This window comes from Spinacia oleracea, chromosome 4, assembly GCF_020520425.1.
Source record: "Spinacia oleracea cultivar Varoflay chromosome 4, BTI_SOV_V1, whole genome shotgun sequence".
In the NCBI taxonomy this organism is placed as follows: Eukaryota; Viridiplantae; Streptophyta; class Magnoliopsida; order Caryophyllales; family Amaranthaceae; genus Spinacia; species Spinacia oleracea.
The window spans coordinates 119452609-119472882 of NC_079490.1; the positions used below are offsets into that span (position 1 = coordinate 119452609).

At 38.9% G+C, this 20274-nt stretch overlaps 1 non-coding gene across 1 annotated transcript; it reads left to right on the plus strand.

Annotated features, from left to right (window-relative positions):
• Window positions 1-19873: 19873 nt before the first annotated feature.
• Window positions 19874-19980, plus strand: LOC130460232 (small nucleolar RNA R71). The gene has a single exon (XR_008920168.1). It is a non-coding gene; the product is annotated as a small nucleolar RNA R71 (small nucleolar RNA).
• Window positions 19981-20274: the final 294 nt, after the last annotated feature.

Below are 20274 nucleotides of genomic sequence, written 5' to 3' on the forward strand. Positions count from 1 at the left end.
TGGAAACCTTCACTTTTTTTTTGTTCTTCTCATCTCTTTCATTTTTCAACTCATTTTTTTTCTTTTTCAACAACAATCATGATAAGAAGAACTCCCTATTTTCAATACTCAATATGCTCAAAATGTACCACACTACAACTCCCTCACCTCACTACTATTAGCTCCCCCAAGTTAGGCTTGGGACTAGTAACCAATGGGGCTTTCACGGGCTTGTAATATGGTTAGTCACTGAATAAACGGCACAAGAAACAACATGGGTAGAAAAAGAGGGAACAAATGTATCTAACTTCATCTGAAGGCTACCTAAATAGAAAAATGCCTTCGTCCTCCTCAATGTGCATGTATATGAGTCATAAAACACTACTAATAGTTGCAAACCAATACTCAAACGACACATCAGGAAACTATCACACATTCCTAACCAAGTCAACTAGCCAAGCACCAAGTCCACAAATAGTTAGTCAGAGTTGACTCATGTCATGGCATCAAAGTAATCGAATATCAAATCATGGCTAACAAATCCACATTGCTCGTCATCAAATACCGAGAATCAAAACAATTTTCAATCAAAGGGCACAAGGAAGCATGATTTTGCATTCGGACAGATTTTTGTATCTTTTATTTTTTTTCAAAGCGATACACTAATCTAGAAAGCAATAACACACCAAAATAAACACACAAATAATAAGAAAATACAAAAATGAAAAGAAAACATACCTAATATGTACAGGTAAGTGAAACACCCCCCCAAGCTAAATCAGACAATGTCCTTATTGGCTCAAGGGGTACCGAACCATCTCGATCATCCTCAGCATCATTGATGGCCTTGACCATCATCACCACCACCGACCACCATGAACACTAGGGCCCTCTCCATACCCACCGTAGTAGTGGGTGGGTGTCAAAGTGCCCATGGCACCGGGAGCTCCATATCCCTCCACGGGATATGTAAACCAGGAAGGGTGCTGGGCATCCTGAGGAACATAGTCCTGCCTGGCGTACTGATCATAAATGGGGAACATGGCTCTCTGGTGATCACTCGCAAAGTGATCAAATCTGATCTCGAGGCTGTCCAACCACTCCTGAATGGAGCGCTGCTCCTCCTCTGGTGTCGGGCCGCCCTGTGGCCTCCCCTCATCCTAACGACGCCCCCTCCTAAAGTAGGTGCGAGGCTCGGGCTGAAACTGGTGGGGATCTGGCTGTGGGTCGTGTTGGGGCTCAGGCTCCTGCTCTTGCTCAACCCCAACATACAAATAGTGAGCCTAGCCGGGTCTAAAACGGGTGCGTCCCTGAGGGTCAGGCACGGTGAAAAGCCTTTTCCCCTCAAACATCCAATACATGGCACCCGGGAGAAATAACCCATGCTCGCCCTGCAAGTGGCGAAGCCCGGCAAAATATGCCATGTCTAGCAAGTTGTTACCCAAAAACGGTATCTGGTTGGCCTCTACAAAGTTTACCGTAGCCATAGCAATGTGGGTGATCAACCAACCAATGGTGATGCGGGTGGTGTGTGAGCTAGTGGCTACCGAGTAAAGGTGGGAAGCCATATGGTGGGCCAAGTTCATCACGTACCTATCCTCCTCCTCCAACACATACTCACCCAAAATCTCCAACTCAGTGCTCCTAACATTTTGGTTCTCCTCCCTCCCAAATATGGTGAACCCCAAGAATCTGTAGAATACTATGGGGACAGGGTGTTGAATCCGGGAAGCATGCAAGTGTTGCATACTACCGGGCTCACTATTTCCGGTCAGCATTCCCCACATTTCACAATTGTTTTGGGCATTCCCAGGCTTCCTACTGGGCTCAGTTGACAAACCAAAAATCCTAAAAAAGTCACGGATACTCAAATGCACATCGCGGTTCATCAAACGAAAATGAACCGCAGAAACATCCCTATACCCATTCTTATTCAAATGCAAAGAACTCAAAAACTCCAAAGTTAATCGCCTAAAAGTAACACGCAACATGCTATACATATTCTTCATACCAACACCATAAAAGACTCGTTTAACATCCTGTTCAATACCCATATCATGTAATAATTTTTGACAGATAAAACGGGTAGGAATTACCTCCCTCTTTTTGAGGTGGACGAATCGATCCCGTTGCCACTCCGTAGTAAAGATAATCTCCGGAAAATCCGGATCCGATTCGAACTCGGGCGGCGGCGGTGGTGGTGTCGGCTCACGAGCCCGGCTTGTGGAAGCCTCTCGTTGATTTCTTCCTGATATGGTGCAATTCCTCTTAGGTCGCCTAGCCATTTGTGAAAATCTGAGTTTTTTGTAGTTTTTGGGGTTTTGGGTGAAATTTGGGGATTTTGTGGAGAGTGGAAGAATCTGGAATTAATTAGGTGGAGGTTATAGAGGATGATGAGAGGGCAATTTTGATGTATGGTTTGTTGAATTTTGTGGAGAAATGAGTGAGATATGAGGGTTTGAAGTTTTGTGAAGTTGGGGTTTAATGGAGGAAGAGAGAGAAAAGGAGTTGAAGGTGAAGAAAAGAATGAGAGGAAGGAGTGCCCGTGCTTAAGTCGCTGAAATCTCTGCGCGCCCGATCGGGAGAATTAATATGCTCCAGTCATCGACGCGCGCCCGATCCGGATCGGGCGGTTTGCAAATCGCCTCCAAATGTTCATTCTTCAACTCAGATTTCCTCCCCCAGCCTTCTTATGACGTCATCAACAGTCGCCCGATCGGGAATTTTACTCGCCATTCGAGTCGATCGGGCAGCAATCGCCCAGTCGGGCAAAAGTCAGCTTATTTTCTTCTTTCAACACGCGCCCGATCGGGCATTTTACTCGACAATCGGCCCGATCGGGCGAATTTCAGTTGTTTTCCTTGTGTCGACACGCGCCCGATCGGGCGCTCTTCGCCCGATCCGGATTGGGCGATTCGCAGGATACTCCGTTTCAACTATAATTTCACTTTTTCGAACTTGGAGCTTTAGGCCTGCACGCTATTAAACACCCAAACAGCGTAATTCCCTCTTCTCACCTCTCCAATATCAAAAACTACTCTAAAACACACTTAAGAAGAGGAATAACAAAACACACAAAAGAAAGCAAAAATTGAAACATTATACTACTAAAGCAATAAAATACGGGTCGCCTCCCGCAAAGCGCTGGTTTATTTCTAGGTCCCGCTTCACCTCATTACCTCAAATATGGAGTTCATGGGGCGGAAGGATTGAGGTGTTGAACCTCAATCACTCCTACAGTAGCCCCTTCATGGTACAACTTCAGACGTTGCCCATTCACTTTGAAGCGCTCACCATTGTTGTTTTCTACTTCAATTGACCCAAACTTGCTTACCATAGTCACGGTGAACGGCCTAGACCATCTAGACTTGAGTTTTCCAGGAAATAACTTAAGTCTAGAATTGAATAGTAGAACCTTGTCGCCCACCGCGAACTCTCTATGTAGAATGCGACTATCGTGCCACCGCTTAGTCTTTTTTTTTGTAGATTCGGGCACCATCATAGGCTTGTAATCGGAACTCATCTAACTCACTCAACTGAAGTAGTCGCTTCTCACCGGCTAACTTAGCATCCATGTTGAGCTGTTTGATTGCCCAATAAGATTTATACTCCATTTCTACCGGCAAATGGCACGCCTTGCCATACACCAACCGATACGGTGAGGTACCAATAGGTGTCTTGAAGGCAGTTCTATACGCCCATAGAGTGTCATCTAGCTTGTCGCTCCAATCCTTCCTAGACTTTGCCACCACGTTCTCAAGTATAGATTTGATCTCCCGGTTGGAGACCTCAACTTTCCCACTCGTCTGAGGGTGGTAGGCTAGTCCTGTGCGATCATAGACCCCATACTTGTGCAGGAGCGCATCCAGATGTTTCTCATGGAAGTGTGACCCTCCATCACTGATCAAAGCTCGCGGAACTCCAAATCTAGGGAAGATGATTTTCTTGAATAGAGAAATGATTGTCTTAGCATCGTTAGTAGGTGAGGCAACGACTTCCACCCACTTGGACACATAGGCTACAACAACAAGGATATACAGATTACCCTTGGACGATGGGAATGGTCCCATGTAGTCAATTCCCCACACATCAAAAACCTCGACCTCAAGAATCCCGTTCTGTGGCATCTCATACCTCCTCGAGATAGTGTCGGCCCTCTGGCACGCATCACAAGCCATAATAAAAGCCTGTGCATCCTTGAACATAGTAGGCCAGTAGAAACCGCACTACGATAACTTAGCATTGGTCATTGAAGGTCCATGGTGACCACCATAAGGTGAAGAATGACACCTACTGATAATACTCTGGACTTCCCATTCTGGAACACATCGATTGTACAACCCTTCAGCAGTTTCCCGGAACAAATAAGGGTCATCCCAAAAGTAGAACCGAACATCATGTAGGAACTTCTTCTTCTGTTAATATGTAAGATCGGCCGGAAGAAGACCCCCTACAATGTAATTTGCATAATCTGCGAACCACGGTGACTAACTGGCAAGTGCAAGTAAGTGATCATCCGTAAATGAATCATCGATCGGTGTAGACACTGTACCATCATCGTACCTCAATCTAGATAAGTGGTCTGCAACCACATTCTCAGCCCCATTCTTGTCGTGAATCTCTAGATCAAACTCCTGTAGCAGTAGTATCCATCGAATAAGCCTAGGCTTGGCGTCCATTTTTTAGAGCAGATACTTAAGAGTCGCATGGTCAGTAGAGACTATCACCTTGGACCCAATCAGATAAGTGTAAAACTTGTCCAAGACATAGACTATGGCTAGAAGCTCCTTCGCAGTAGTAGCAAAATTAACTTGAGCTTCGTCTAAGGTCTTACTACCATAGTAGATGGTGTGCAAGACCTTTTCCTTCCTCTGACCCAAAACTGCCCCAACTGTGTAGTCACTTGCATCACACATTATCTCGAACGGAAGATCCCATTCGGGCGAACGGATAATAGGAGCCGAAATCAGTGCCTGTTTAATCCTGTCAAAAGCCTCAAGGTAAGCATCAGTAACACAAATGGGGCATCCTTGAGGAGGAGCTAGGTCAGTGGTTTAAAATTTTTAGAAAAATCCTTGATAAAGTGGCGATAAAATCCCGCATGACCAAGAGAACTTCTAACACCCTTCACATTAACTGGAGGGGGAAATTGTTCAATCACTTGGACCTTAGTGTTAGGTTATGATTCATATAACAAAACATAAATCATGCGGAAAAACCATAAAGCCAGGAAAGCATATCATTTACACATAATCATTTAGCATAGCTTAGATGCATACACTTTGTTGCGTGCCCTCCCTAGCTGCGCCCGAACCGAACAAGAACAAATCTTTAGGACTCCAAGTATCGTCCCTCCGTAGATAGTCCACAGCACGTCCGGATCCTCCTTAAGCTTGACCAACTAGAATCGCCCTTAAGGTTGCATAGGAATTTCGGCTATAATGGTGCAAGTGTATGGCTGATTTTTCTTCAAAATCTTACCTTTAGAATACTTCAATTGTGTCTATAAATTATGACCCTAGGCACCTATTTATAGAGGTATGGAAAAGGAACTAGAATCCTACTAGGATACGAATTAATTAATCTAGAATCCTAGTAGAACTCTTATTTAATTAATTTATCCTTTTAGGATTAGGAATTTAATCATATATCGAAACCTGATAGCTTTAGGATTCGTATAGCACACAAACACACACACGCACGCACAGCAGCCTACGAGGGGCGCCATGCGCGCGCGCGCAGCCCGCGAGAACTCGCAGCCCATTGCCACGAGGCCCACACGCTGCCGCAGCCTTGGCGCGCGCTGGGCCTGCCTTGCGGTGGGCCTGGCGCAGCCTTGGCTGGTGCGTTGTGGCGCGCTGGCTTGCTGGGCGATGGCCCGGCTTCGTGCTGGGCCTTCGTCTGGCAGGCCTCGTCCGATGCTAATTCGTACGATACGCTTCCGATTAAATTCCCGATTCCGGAATTTATTTCCGATACGAACAATATTTAATATTTCCGATTCCGGAATTAATTTCCTTTTCGAACAAATATTTAATATTTCCGATTCCGATAATATTTCCGATTCTGACAATATTTCCGTTTCCGGCAATATTTCCGATTCCGGTAATATTTCCATTTCCGATAATATTTTCCGATACGTACCATGGTTCCGTTTCCGGCAACATCTACGACTTGGATAATATTTATATTTCCGATACGATCCATAATTCTGTTTCCGGCAATATCATCGTTTCCGGAGTATTCATTTCTTGCTTGTGACGATCTCAGCTCCCACTGAAACCAAGATCCGTCGATTCCGAATATCCATAGATGGAGTATTTAATGCCATTAAATACTTGATCCGTTTACGTACTATTTGTGTGACCCTACGGGTTCAGTCAAGAGTAAGCTGTGGATTAATATCATTAATTCCACTTGAACTGAAGCGGCCTCTAGCTAGGCATTCAGCTCACTTGATCTTACTGAATTATTAACTTGTTAATTAATACTGAACCGCATTTATTAGACTTAATATTATATGCATATTTGGACCAAGGGCATTATTTCCTTCAGTCTCCCACTTGTCCTTAGGGACAAGTGTGCATTACCTAATTCCTTTGTCGCTCGATGCTTGCTCTTGAACATAAGGTACGAGTTGTCATCCTAATTATGTCCAGAGGTGTTTCTCGGTTTCAGAGTTCAACTGATCAAATAAACAGATAATCATAGCCTATGATTCATCCGAGCACGGCCATGCATATTACAGTTTCTAGCTCTCCGAGTGGCCTTGTACAACTTTTAAGCTTCTCATCCCGATTTATGGGAGGACAATCCCAATCTTGTGATCTTGTGATTAGACTTCGTTTGATAGGTGATTACCTGAGCGTTGCCTTTATAGCCTCCTTTTACGGTGCGACGGTTGGTCAACGTCAAAGTAACCAGTTCTCAAACAAGTAATCTCAAATCACTCAGGTATTGAGGATTTAGTGTCTAATAATTTTAATGAAATTTACTTATGACAGATTTTCATCTCTTACAGTAAAGTTTCATAGGTCTGTCCGATACTAGTCTTCCCAAAGTAAGTATCTATGCAAATGATTATGACATTGCCATGTCCACATATTTCAAGAAACAGAACTACTAGTCATCTTGCATTCTAGTCGTCTAACATTTTCTATGCGTCTAATTTTATAGAAAACTCCGACCAGGGACCATTTTCAACTTTTGACATTTAAGTTCACTTGATAGACATTTCTTAGTCACAGGACTGGTCCGGACAGTCTATCTTGAATATATTGTCAAATTGAAGGGACTCATCATTTAATACTAACGGATTTTTCATGAAATACCCCCGAATTATGGCGTAATTCACCAAATGCCCCTCGACTTTCAGAAATTCACCAAATGCCCCTCACAAATGACTTAATACCCAAAATACCCTTACTAATGACGCGCCGTTAGTCCTCCGTTAGCCTAATTTTTAAATTCACCAAATACCCCTATTTTATAACTTATTTCATATAATACCCCTATTCTGAAACTTAATTCACCAAATACACATAACTTAAAATTACCCATTTTGATGCTCAGCGACTAGTTTTTATGTTTGAAAATTAGCCGTTGCTTATTGTTTGCTTATAAAAACCCCTTTTCTGACTATTTATTGTAGTTTTTCTATTGTTTTGTTAATTTCATATCATTTTTGTCATGAGTTTTCTTTCAAAATCATCATCCACACCCATGAATCCACATATGTAAGAGTCCCAAACAATTTCTAATATTATGGGAGGAAATTTCCATCTGAGGCTCCGATACAACACTCAGTAAGTTTCAATTATGATCCAATAAGTTCAGACCTCATCCAGTAAAGACAATTCACTTTAGCTGAGCAAAAGGCCAAAAAACCCCATTTTCAAAGGGATCTTATGTAAGTGAAGCTGAAGTAATTCAATCTAAAGCTAACACCTTAATTTTCTTATTGTCCGAATGGTAAAGAAACTAAGAAATCAAGTTCAATAACACATATATTTTTATCACAACCTCGATTTCAACTTGGATTCATGATGTGAAAATCTTGAGTTTGGAGGCAAATCTTTGTGCCAAGATTCATGTTTTTTCACTGGTTCATGAGCTTTGGAACATACCTTAGTTTCATTTTTTTTTTCTTGTTCCCTCAAATCCAAAAATAGACATTTGTCCATAAATCTGACCATGTCAATAGGACCTAGCTCAAAAGAAAAGTGGGAAAACCTTTATGCCTCGACTGTAAGGTTGAGAGAAAGTTAGGAGATTGAAGAAAGATGTTTGGAGGCAGTAGAGACAGGAGACAAAAGGGAGTTAACGTTAAATATGTGGCATGGAAGCAATAGAAGCCGAGGTAGCTGGAACATATGCGTTAGAATAAAATTAATAAGAGCTTTATTTTTAATCTGTTTGCATATGTTAAAGATATTTCCCATATTGAAAAAGGAATACCTTCCGATTGCATGGTAAATATAATTAATTGGTCACATAAAGAATAAGGTACAAAAGAAGTAGCTATTTTCTTGAAGAGTTGCGACGTTTTGAGGTGTTTTTAGGAGTGTTTTATGTTTTAGTGTTGTACCGGAGCTTCAGATTGAGTGTTGTATCAGATATTCGGATGTCAAATTTTCTCCCATGATAACAAAATTTATTTGGGACTCTTACATATGTGGACTCATTGGGTGTGGATGATGATTTTGAAAGAAAACTCATGACAAAAATGATATGAAATTAACAAAATAATAGGAAAACTACAATAAACCGTCAGAAAAAGAGTATTTATAAGCAAACAATAAGCAACGGCTAATTTTCAAACACAAAAACTAGCCGTTGAGCATCAAAATGAGTAATTTTAAGTTATTGGTATTTGGTGAATTAAGTTTCTGAATAAGGGTATTTGGTGAAATAAGTATTAAAATAGGGGTATTTGGTGAATTTGAAAATTAGGTTAACGGAGGACTAACGGCGCATCATTAGTAAGGGTATTTTGGGTATTAAGTCATTTGTGAGGGGCATTTGGTGAATTTCTGAAAGTCGAGGGGCATTTGGTGAATTACGCCAAAATTCGGGGGTATTTCATGAAAAATCCGTAATACTAAACCAAGATTAAATGGAATATGAAAATATATTTCATATATGATAAATGTTCAACCCCAATGGTTTACAACCATGGGCCTCAAACCCATCTTTAAAACAGTTCATGGATTTCAAGGCTATGCTTGATTTCCAGTGCTACCACATGAGTGTTGCTTCTCACTAGTTGCATAGGTTTAGTTATCATGCTTTGCCAATCTTAATATCCTTTTCATCGAATAATATTCGAGATATGATGATAAGATCTTTTGAGTTTGTTTATTATGTAATCTAGTCTTTCTTACTTCGATAGTGGTTCTACGCATTTCGCAAAGAAGAACCATCAAGTTAGCAGACATGTGATTCACCCAAGTTCAGTGAAGAACTCTTTAAACAACCCTGTTTCATTGCTTCTTAGGCAATAATTACTTTTACTTCAACTATTTAGGTTGCTAGTGATGCTTTGTTTGGATTTACTTATCCAAGCAGTTCACAGATGTGTGGAAGACTTTCCAACTGTATCTTAGAACATAGAAATTAATATTTAATTTCCCACGCAACAACTCATGGTCTCCGATCCATGTTGCCATTTCAAAACACGATGCTCTTTAGCTCGTCCTTGTCAATGGTTAACTCCAAAGGGATCTTGTTTGATCCTTTGCCAGTGTTTCTGCGTGTAGCATCAATATTTAGCATATCTTTATTTCCTTGAATCAAGAACTATTCCTATGTACTTTTTCAAGTACCATAAGTATTCTTGGTCTCAATCTAGTTAATCTTCACTTAGATCAATAGAGATTGGTATATGTTCGTCATGCCTAAAGTCATACGATACGTTTTTGGCGATCCTCATATTATATCATACATGATAAATTCTTTTGCAGAATAATTCTCAATTGAATTCTATTCATGTAACTTTAGCTCATTCAATTTTAGTAGATACTGAATCCAGCTAAATTCTTTGACATATAATATAGGTGAAGAATCTAATCTAGATCCTTTGATGTTTTAACTTAGTAAATGCTTATACATAGTTCAAACATTCTTTACTTAGATTTATTCATATGGGTCGAATATCTCCAATGGAGTCTTTCGTGTTTGATTTAGTAAATGCCATTACTTAATCCAAAACATTGTTATAAGATCTTTGTAAATAGATCTTAATACCCAGTATGTACTAAGTTTCGCCATGGTCCATCATTGATGAATAATTTCAAATCTAAGTCATTAGCATTTGAATGTTATTTCACAATAGAGAGATATGTGTGTGATACACATAGGACCAATTAAGTTTTACGTACTCCAACTAAACTTCTTATATATCTATAAGAATTATGTACATTTTATGAAACTAAAATACTTATTAGCTTCACTAAGATACATTTCCAATTCCCAATTGCTTGCTTAAATCTATACTTAGATTTCATAAGCTAGCTTTCCATTTCAAGTATTTATTTGGATCCACAAATCCTATGACATACCATGTACATAGTTTATTCCAACATTTGATTGAGGAATTGTTTTTTCATCCAATTGCCATATGTACCAATATGTAATCATTGCTTGATTTATAGACTTGAGCATTACCACGCCGTGAATTTGCTTGTAACTTTTAGCAACTAATCTAGCTTTGTGTGTGAACACAATTTCATGTTTTATGGTTTTTATCCTTAAAACAATCTTGCAACCAATAGGTGTGAAACTATTCTTGCAAATCAACAAAATTTCAATTTTGTCATCAAAACATTGAGTATGTTTTATGGCCTCTAACCATTTAAAACATTTGAGTCTATATATGGCCTCTAACCATTTTAGGGAATCTGGGTTTCGTCATAGCTTTCTTACAGGTCACAAACTCATTAATCTACATGATAATAGTTTGAGTGCAAGTTGTAGGTTTCTTCACTATCTAATAGAAGAATCGCATAGCTTCAGTGACCTGATCCATGTTTCTTCACTATCTAATAGAAGAATCTCATAGTTTCAGTGACTTGAACTCTATGCCTACTTGGGTATGGAACATCAAACAATAGAATATCAATAGCCACTTGAAAGTCCTTTGAATATTCTTGTTCTCCTTGAAGCACTTGTAAAGTCTTCTAAGAGATGTCTATTCTTTAAAGCCACTTCTAAAGTCCTTAAAGAATACATGTTCGGATTTTCTAAAGAACTTTGAAAAGCCTCCGGAATGTCCGTTTATGTTTGTTGTTCGCCTTGAAGGCTTTCGAGGTCTATTTTCTCCCACTTGTCATTTTGGAAACGAATCTCCAAAAGGACATCATTTCGAGCAAACAAACATTATGTTCTCAAAAATTCGTGGTAGAAACAATACCCTTGTGTCTCATTTGAATAAATCACAATGAAACATATATCTATACTTGGGCCTTACTTTGTTGAATAACAAACGCTAAGCTCCCATTGAGTTTGGCAACTCTCTAGATATATATTATGAAAAGATATTCTGAAATTACTTTTCAATAGCTTTGACGAATTTGGTTTAGTTTGGTGGTAGTTGAGCATTTTGTTTAGAAATTATAGGAAAAGTCTTTATGATCCATCATTGATCGAATCCAGTACTAATCGACTTCGATCATTTTAACTTAGATATACCATATCTTATGGAGCTAGATCGTGAAATTACAACACACAATCATTGATGATCATTCTTGGTATAAGTAATCAACAACATGATCTAACCTAGATCTTTATGATTTCTTGCCAAGTGGATTTTATACTTCTGAATCTTTGAACTAGCCAAACAGATTCACCTTATATCACATTTGAGTAAATAAACCTATATTCACTCAAATCCATGTGAAATAATAAAGTCATAAAATCTTTCTTTAGCTTTGAACTCTATTGTCTAGGCGTTCTAACAATAGTTCATATCTTTTGTTACTTTCAACAAGTAAGACTAGTTGTCTTAAATTCATTTAGAAATCAATGAACTTTCAAAAGTCCATCAAAATAGAGCTTTTGAATGTTAACTTGTTGATATGGTCTAAGCAACAATGCTAAAGGTTAGTGGAACTCAAATCAAGAGATTGATTTGAACCTAGTAAAGCTTTATTGTTAAAGATTTGTTTGTTTTAATAAAGCATATTGACTCAACCCGTAAATGACCATTTCATTCAAATAAACAAACAAACATTGTTTTTGTTCTTCTGAATGTGAGTCTTTCTGTGTTTGAAAACAGAAATTTAGGTATGCTGATTTTGGAACAAAATAGCCATTAAGTTCCAGCCTTTGAAAGGACTTTAAAACAAACTAGATGACCCTACAACTAATGTAGCATTGCCATGCTTCATTTCCTACTTGTAGGCCATTAGTGTACACTAGCTTCCATTGTTTGAGTTATTACCGAAGTAAGAACCTCAAGCGGTATATGATACCAAGGAAGTTTGATTGCTAGGTCACTTCTCTTTAAACATTAACTTTTAGGTAGAAACGGAATTGTAAATTCCTTTCATTTGTTCCTTTGTTTTCCTATTTCTTGTACCCTTTCTTATAGTCTTAAGAATTGAATTCTTTAGTGTTGACTTTTATACTTTGTTAGACATGTCCAATGTCACTCTAACAAGGTTCTTACCATTTTAATTTATGTTGAATATTTTGTTTCAACTAGATGATCTTACCAGAAGCTTCTAAAGTTCTCTAAGCATCGATCTATTCGAATGTCTAGGGACTAGACTCATTCGAGAATTAAATGGACAAAGATGTTAGGTTGTTAACCATTGGTAAAGCTGAGCGTTTAAGCTCAATGCTTTATGATCTCAAAACTACAGTGTATTTTTAATTCAGAAGCACCAATTGGTTTGCCATTCGATTTTGATACTCGAAAACAACCATAAAAGTCGTTATAAGAAACGTAAATTTTAAATTGCTCACTTTCTCTCATTTCCGTAAATCGTTCTTGGATTCACTACCAATCGAGGAAATTTACTGTTACCTTTCTAAAAGGATTTACTGCAGAGCAAAATATTTAATTATAAACAATAATTAAAACATACATTGAAGCATGCAAAGTCTAAACATTTATCATGAGTAATAACTTGAAAATTAAAGCAATCATGCAATATAAACAAGTCATTAGCATTTTATTCGAGTTATGTGTTCCGGCAGGTGTGAATAAAATGATTCCAAGATCCTAAAATCCATTGAAGAATTAAGCACATTATGTATTTAGACTCAATTCTAAAATCTTTTAGGTAAGCAAAAGCCTTTTGCTAATAGTCTAGAAACTACTCTTGGTTGATAGGTACGTCTAAGAACTTATTAGGTAAACCTATCGATTTTCCCACGACATAAAAGGACTCCTTACTTATATCGTTGAGTTTCACCAAAACTAACATGTACTCACAATTATTTGTGTACCTTACCCCTTTAGGACCAATAAGTAACACCTCGCTGAGCGAAAACTATTACTAGATTGATGTAAAGGATATCCAAGCAAGTGTTTATTTTGGCATGGCACCTTTTAACTCAATTTTTAAGTTTGGAACTTAAGGCTCTTACTATGTTGGTTAGATTTTAAGTGAACTAAAATCCTTAATCATGCAACATAATCAAACCACAATCTCATGCATAATTAAGACATATTTAAAACAATAAATAACTTAAAGCATGCATAAGATAAATGTGATCTAGTATGGCCCGACTTCATCTTGAAGCTTCAACTTCAAAGTCCGTCTCGAAAATGGTAACTTCGTCTTGAATTTCACCGTGGGAGGCGCCATTTTCTTCAAATAGGATAAGCTATAATTAAACTAATTACAACTATTTGATGGTACGCAGACCATATTTGAATTGAAAAACAAATTTGGTACATTAGACCAATTACATTCAAATTAATGGTACGCAGACCATATTTTCTATCCTATTTGGGCCATACTAGTCACTCCATAACCTGCAAAACAGTACATATACAATATATACCATTCACCCATTCATTATCATGAATGGCCCACATAATTGGTTAGTAAAACACGTTATGCATCACATAAATATTTGCAGCAATTAATTAAGGGCACCAATAATCTACCAATTATTCAGTCCTTATTAATTCTAATCAAGTTGTTTAACCTTAAAGGATTTGTAGACCTAATCAAGAGTTTAGGACTAAAAATGCTCCCACTTAAACCAATAAATTCATATGCTTTACTAATTTTAAACATAAAAATGTATTTCTAGTCTAACCGGAAACATACAAATTTAATTAAAATTTAAAGCTCATATAAATTTATAATTGAATCCACTTATTTAATTTATTTTCAGTCGAATTTAAATTAATTCAAGGTTTTTAATTTTAGTAAAATAATAGAATAAATTAAAATTTATAATAATTATAATATTCAAAATTAAATCAGAGAAAATAATTTAAATAATTAATTTTAAATTTAATTAAAATTATTTCCGAACTGAAAATTTGAAATTAAAACGAAACGCATCAATACTTTGCAAGACGAGGCACTTGGGCTTGCGCCCAAGCCCCATCGAGCTACGAGGCCCATGCCCCGTGAGAATTGATCGTCGCACATCCCTAGCACAACCACACACTCCCACGCACAAGGCCACGCACACTGCGCAGCATTGCTGCGTCGTGGCTGCTGCTTGTCTTGGCGCGCATGGTGCATGTGGCGCAGCGTGCTGCTGCCCACACGCATCGTGCAGTGCCTTGTGTGCCTCGCCCTCGCCCACTGTGCTACGTGCATGCCTAGGCGTTGAGCCTAGCGTACCGCACACATCGTTGCTCGTTGCATTCGTACCGCACGGGCGACGAGCTCCCTTGCTGGTCGTCACGTGACCGCGCTATACAACACCCCTTAAGGGTAACACGTAGCTTCCATTGCTTTGTGCGTGCAACATTAATGAGCGTTTTAAAAAAAAAAAAAAAAATTTAATTAAAAATTAATGAAAAATTAATAAAACATATTAATTTCATAATTTTAGGGCGAAAAATCGAAAATTTATTAATCAATTAATTTTCGATTAACATGGATTCAAATCTAGGTCATAAAAATTTAAAATTTAACATAAATTAACAATTTTTATGGTGGATTTTAATCATGAATACCTAATTAAATTATTAATTAATTATGAAAATCAAATTAATTCTAAATTATTCGAATTTCAACAAATTAATCATAATTACTAATTAGGTTGTATAATTAACAAGGCTATGCATTGAAACTTGTTAAACATATACTGTAGGTCAATCAAAAATTCAAGATTTATCAACAAGAATCGCAAATATTTAATTTAGCATCTTAAATTTACAAACTTTTGCGTTCGAAAAACTAAAACCTCCGAAAAGTCATAGTTAGGCTTCAAATTTGGGAATTCTGGGTTTTACATGCGGAATTGACACAAAAATCACTCGATTTGGATGAGTAACGAAGAAACTGCCGAAAAACTGCGTACATATAATTAAATAAACGCAATTTGCAATTAATTAACAATTACGAAAATTAATCACCCCTTTTAATTCTTTGCAAATTTTTAAAATTTAACCATGTTCATGCAATTTAGATTATGAAAATAATAAGAGGCTCTTGATACCACTGTTAGGTTATGATTCATATGACAACATAAATCATGCGGAAAAACCATAAAGCCAGGAAAGCATATCATTTACACATAATCATTTAGCATAGTTTAGATGCATACACTTTGTTGCGTGCCCTCCCTAGCTGCGCCCGAACCGAACAAGAACAAGTCTTTAGGACTCCAAGTGTCGTCCCTCTGTAGATAGTCCACATCACGTCCGGATCCGCCTTAAGCTTGACCAACTAGAATCGCCCTTAAGGTTGCTTAGGAATTTCGGCTATAATGGTGCAAGTGTATGGCTGATTTTTCTTCAAAATCTTACCTTTAGAATACTTCAATTGTGTCTATAAATTATGACCCTAGACACCTATTTATAGAGGTATGGAAAAGGAATTGGAATCCTACTAGGATACGAATTAATTAATCTAGAATCCTAGTAGAACTCTTATTTAATTAATTTATCCTTTTAGGATTAGGAATTTAATCATATATCGAAACCTGATAGCTTTAGGATTCGTATAGCACACAAACACACACACGCACGCACAGCAGCCCACGAGGGGCACCATGCGCGCGCGCGCAGCCCGCGAGCACTCGCAGCCCATTGCCACGAGGCCCACACGCTGTCGCAGCCTTGGCGCGCGCTGGGCCTGCCTTGCGGTGGGCCTGGCGTAGCCTTGGCTGGTGCGTTGTGGCGCGCTGGCTTGCTGGGCGATGGCCCGGCTTCATGTTGGGCCTTCGTCTGGCAGGCCTCGTCCGATGCTAATTCGTACGATACGCTTCCGATTAAATTCCCGATTCCGGAATTTATTTCCGATACGAATAATATTTAATATTTCCGATTCCGGAATTAATTTCCGTTTCAAACAAATATTTAATATTTCCGATTCCGATAATATTTCCGATTCTGACAATATTTCCGTTTTCGGCAACATTTCCGATTCCGGTAATATTTCCATTTCCGATAATATTTTCCGATACGTACCATGTTTCCGTTTCCGGCAACATCTACGACTTGGATAATATTTATATTTCCGATACGATCCATATTTCTGTTTCCGGCAATATCATCGTTTCCGGAGTATTCATTTCTTGCTTGTGACTATCTCAGCTCCCACTGAAACCAAGATCCGTCGATTCCGAATATCCATAGATGGAGTATTTAATGCCATTAAATACTTGATCCGTTTACGTACTATTTGTGTGACCCTACGGGTTCAGTCAAGAGTAAGCTGTGGATTAATATCATTAATTCCACTTCAACTGAAGCGGCCTCTAGCTAGGCATTCAGCTCACTTGATCTTACTGAATTATTAACTTGTTAATTAATACTGAACCGCATTTATTAGACTTAATATTATATGCATACTTGGACGAAGGGCATTATTTCCTTCACTTAGCTCGATCCACATGAATGCCCTTATCAGATATTAAATGCCCCAAGACCACCCCTTCAGTAACCATGAAATGACACTTTTCCCAATTCAAGACTAGATTACATTCTTCACACCTTTTCAATACTTTAGTCAAATTTATCAAACAAGAATCAAGAAGTACCATAGACACTAAAGTCATCCATAAACACTTCCATGATAGACTCAATAAACTCAGAAAAGATGCTTATCATGCAACGTTGGAAAGTAGCAGGTGCATTACACATACCAAAGGGCATCCTACGGTATGCAAAGGTACCATAGGGACATGTGAAGGTGGTCTTTTCCTGGTCGTCTGGATGTATGGGAATTCGGAAAAAGCCAGAGAACCATCCAGATAACAGAAAAACTTGTGACAGGCTAGCCTTTCTAACATTTGATCAATAAAGGGAAGGGGAAAGTGGTCCTTTTTAGTAGCAACATTTAGACGCCTATAATCAATGCACATGCGCCAACCTATAACTACCCTAGTTGGGATCAACTCTTTTTTCTCATTCCTAACCACAGTCGTCCCCCCTTTCTTATGCACTACCTGAACAGGACTAACCCACTTAGAATCAGACACATCATAAACAATACCTGCATCAAGCAATTTCATAACTTCAGTTTTCACAACATCTTGCATGATGGGATTCAGACGACGTTGGGGTTGAATGCATCGTTTTTTATTATCAGCTAGATGTATCCTATGCATACAAAAATCAGGGCCAATACCGTTTAAATCATCAACACTGTACCCAATGGCCTTTTTGTGCTTTTTCAACACAGTAAGAAGTTGGGACAACTGGTCTGCATCAAGTGCAGTACTGACGATTACAGGGCAAAGTTGTTCATCATCTAGAAATGCATATTTAAGATTAGCAGGAAGGGGCTTAAGTTCGGGTTTCTTTACCTCTTTAACAAGACAAACCGGCCGAACTAACCTCTTCAATTTGGCGCTCTCTAGTTCAGACTCTCCACCATCAAGAGCTAACTCTAGAGCATCCACTTCAGCACTCCAAGAACTGCTATTGCTTGCAGAAGATTCACAACAAAGCACTGCCTCCAAAGGATCTCTTTCGAGAACTTGGGAGACTTTATCACGCATAATAAAATCAACTACATCAATTCGATAACATTGTTCTTCCTCTAGCATGGGACTCTTTAAGGCACTGTTCAGATTAAAAGTTACCTTATCATCCCCAACAGACAAAGTCAATTTCCCACTTTTAACATCAATGACCGCCCCCGCCGTGTGAAGGAAGGGTCTACCTAAGATAATGGGAATTTGGGAGTCCTCTTGCATGTCCAGTACTACAAAGTCTACAGGTATATAAAATTTATCTACTCTAACAGGGACGTCCTCTAAAACACCTAAGGGGTATTTAACAGAACGGTCGGCCATTTGCAGAGTGATATTTGTAACCTTAAGCTCACCCCTATTCAGTTTAATACAGACAGACAAAGGCATAACAGACACAATAGCACCTAAATCACATAAAGCCTTATCAATAAAAACAGTGCCAATGTTACATGGGATGGAAAAACTCCCGGGGTCTTTAAGTTTAGGTGGAGACTTATTCTGCAAATAGGCACTACATTCCTCAGTAAAAGCTACGGTCTCTACCTCACAAAAAGCACGTTTCCTGGTTAAAATGTCTTTCATAAATTTAGCATATGCAGGAACCTGTAAAATTAATTCAGTAAAAGGAACCGTTACATGCAAGTTTTTGACCACTTCCAAAAATTTGCCAAACTGTTTGTCTAGCTTATTCTTGAGTTGCCGGTTTGGGAAGGGGAGTACAATAGGTGGCACTTGAATATCTGTCCCCTTCTTAATCTCAGTTGTAGCCTCGTTCTCACATACTACCTTTTAAGCTTCCTTACCATCCATGACTATCCCTGGGATTTCCTCATTAACCAGACCACTAGCAGACACCCCATAATCAACCTCAATGGGCATAGAAGGACCATCATAAACCCTACCACTCCTTAATGTAATAGCATTCGCAGTTTCCCTATTTTCAGGCTGTGAAGGAAGTTGGTCGGGGGGGCTCCCTGCAAGAGTAGTAGCCATCTGTGCCAACTGTGTATCAATGATCTTATTGTGAGCAGTAAGAGCATCGATTTTAGCATCCTTTTCACTTAGAGATTTATACATATGTAACATCATATTTCTCATCTCTACTAGCATAGGGTCAGACTGTGTGGGTTGAGGTTGTGGTGGTGGGGGTGATGTGTGTTGTATAGGGAACCCAGGTGGTCCACTAGACTGTTGGTTGTAGTTGCTCCGTGGTTGGTATGATTGTTTTGGTGGGGGTTGGTATGGTTGTTGTGGTGGTGGATGTTGGACTTGATGGGGGTTCTGGATATTGTTGCTCCTGTAAGATAGTAGGGGATTGTTTTTATACCCCTCGTTGTAAGAGTTGGAGAATGGGTTATTTTGTTCGTAGGCCTGGAATGCATTACATTGTTCAATACAGATCCTACATTCCTGTGCATAATGACCAGACATCCCACAACTATCACAGACATTGGCAGTTTGAGCATTCATTGCAGCTACACTAACAGGTTGGGCAGATTGAGTATTTGCTCCTTGCATATTATCAAATTTATAATGTAAAGAAGTCAATTGGGCAGTTAATTATTCTTTGGAATTCAAATCATGCTTACCACCCTTGTTAGATAGGCCTCTAGGATTCCCATACTGGGCATTATGAATGGCCATCTCCTCAATCACCTCCATAGCTCTAGTCACAGCAAGTTGCATGAATCTCCCAGTGGTAGCTGAATCCAAAATAAGTCTAGACTCATTACCCAGACCATTATAAAACTACTGAATCAAGAACCAGTCACTCAAACCATGATGCGGGCACTCTCTCTGCAAATCCTTGAATCTCTCCCAGACCTCGAACAAACTCTCATCTGCTTGCTGAGTAATAGAAATTATCTGACCCCTCAGACGAGTTATCTTCTCAGGTGGGAAATACTTCACATAAAATGCAAGGGCCAAAGACTCCCAATTAGTAATTTTCATGGATGCCCGATTCAACCCATTGATCCACAACTTTGCTTTCCCACTCAAAGAGAACGGGAAAAGCATCTCCATAGTCTGCTCCGGACTTAATCCCTTTTGCTTAATGGTGGAACAGTATTGGATGAAGGACTGAATGTGAAGATTCGGATCTTCACCTACTTCCCCCACCGAACTGGCGTCTCTCAATCATGTTGATCAATGCAGGCTCGATCTTGAAGGTCT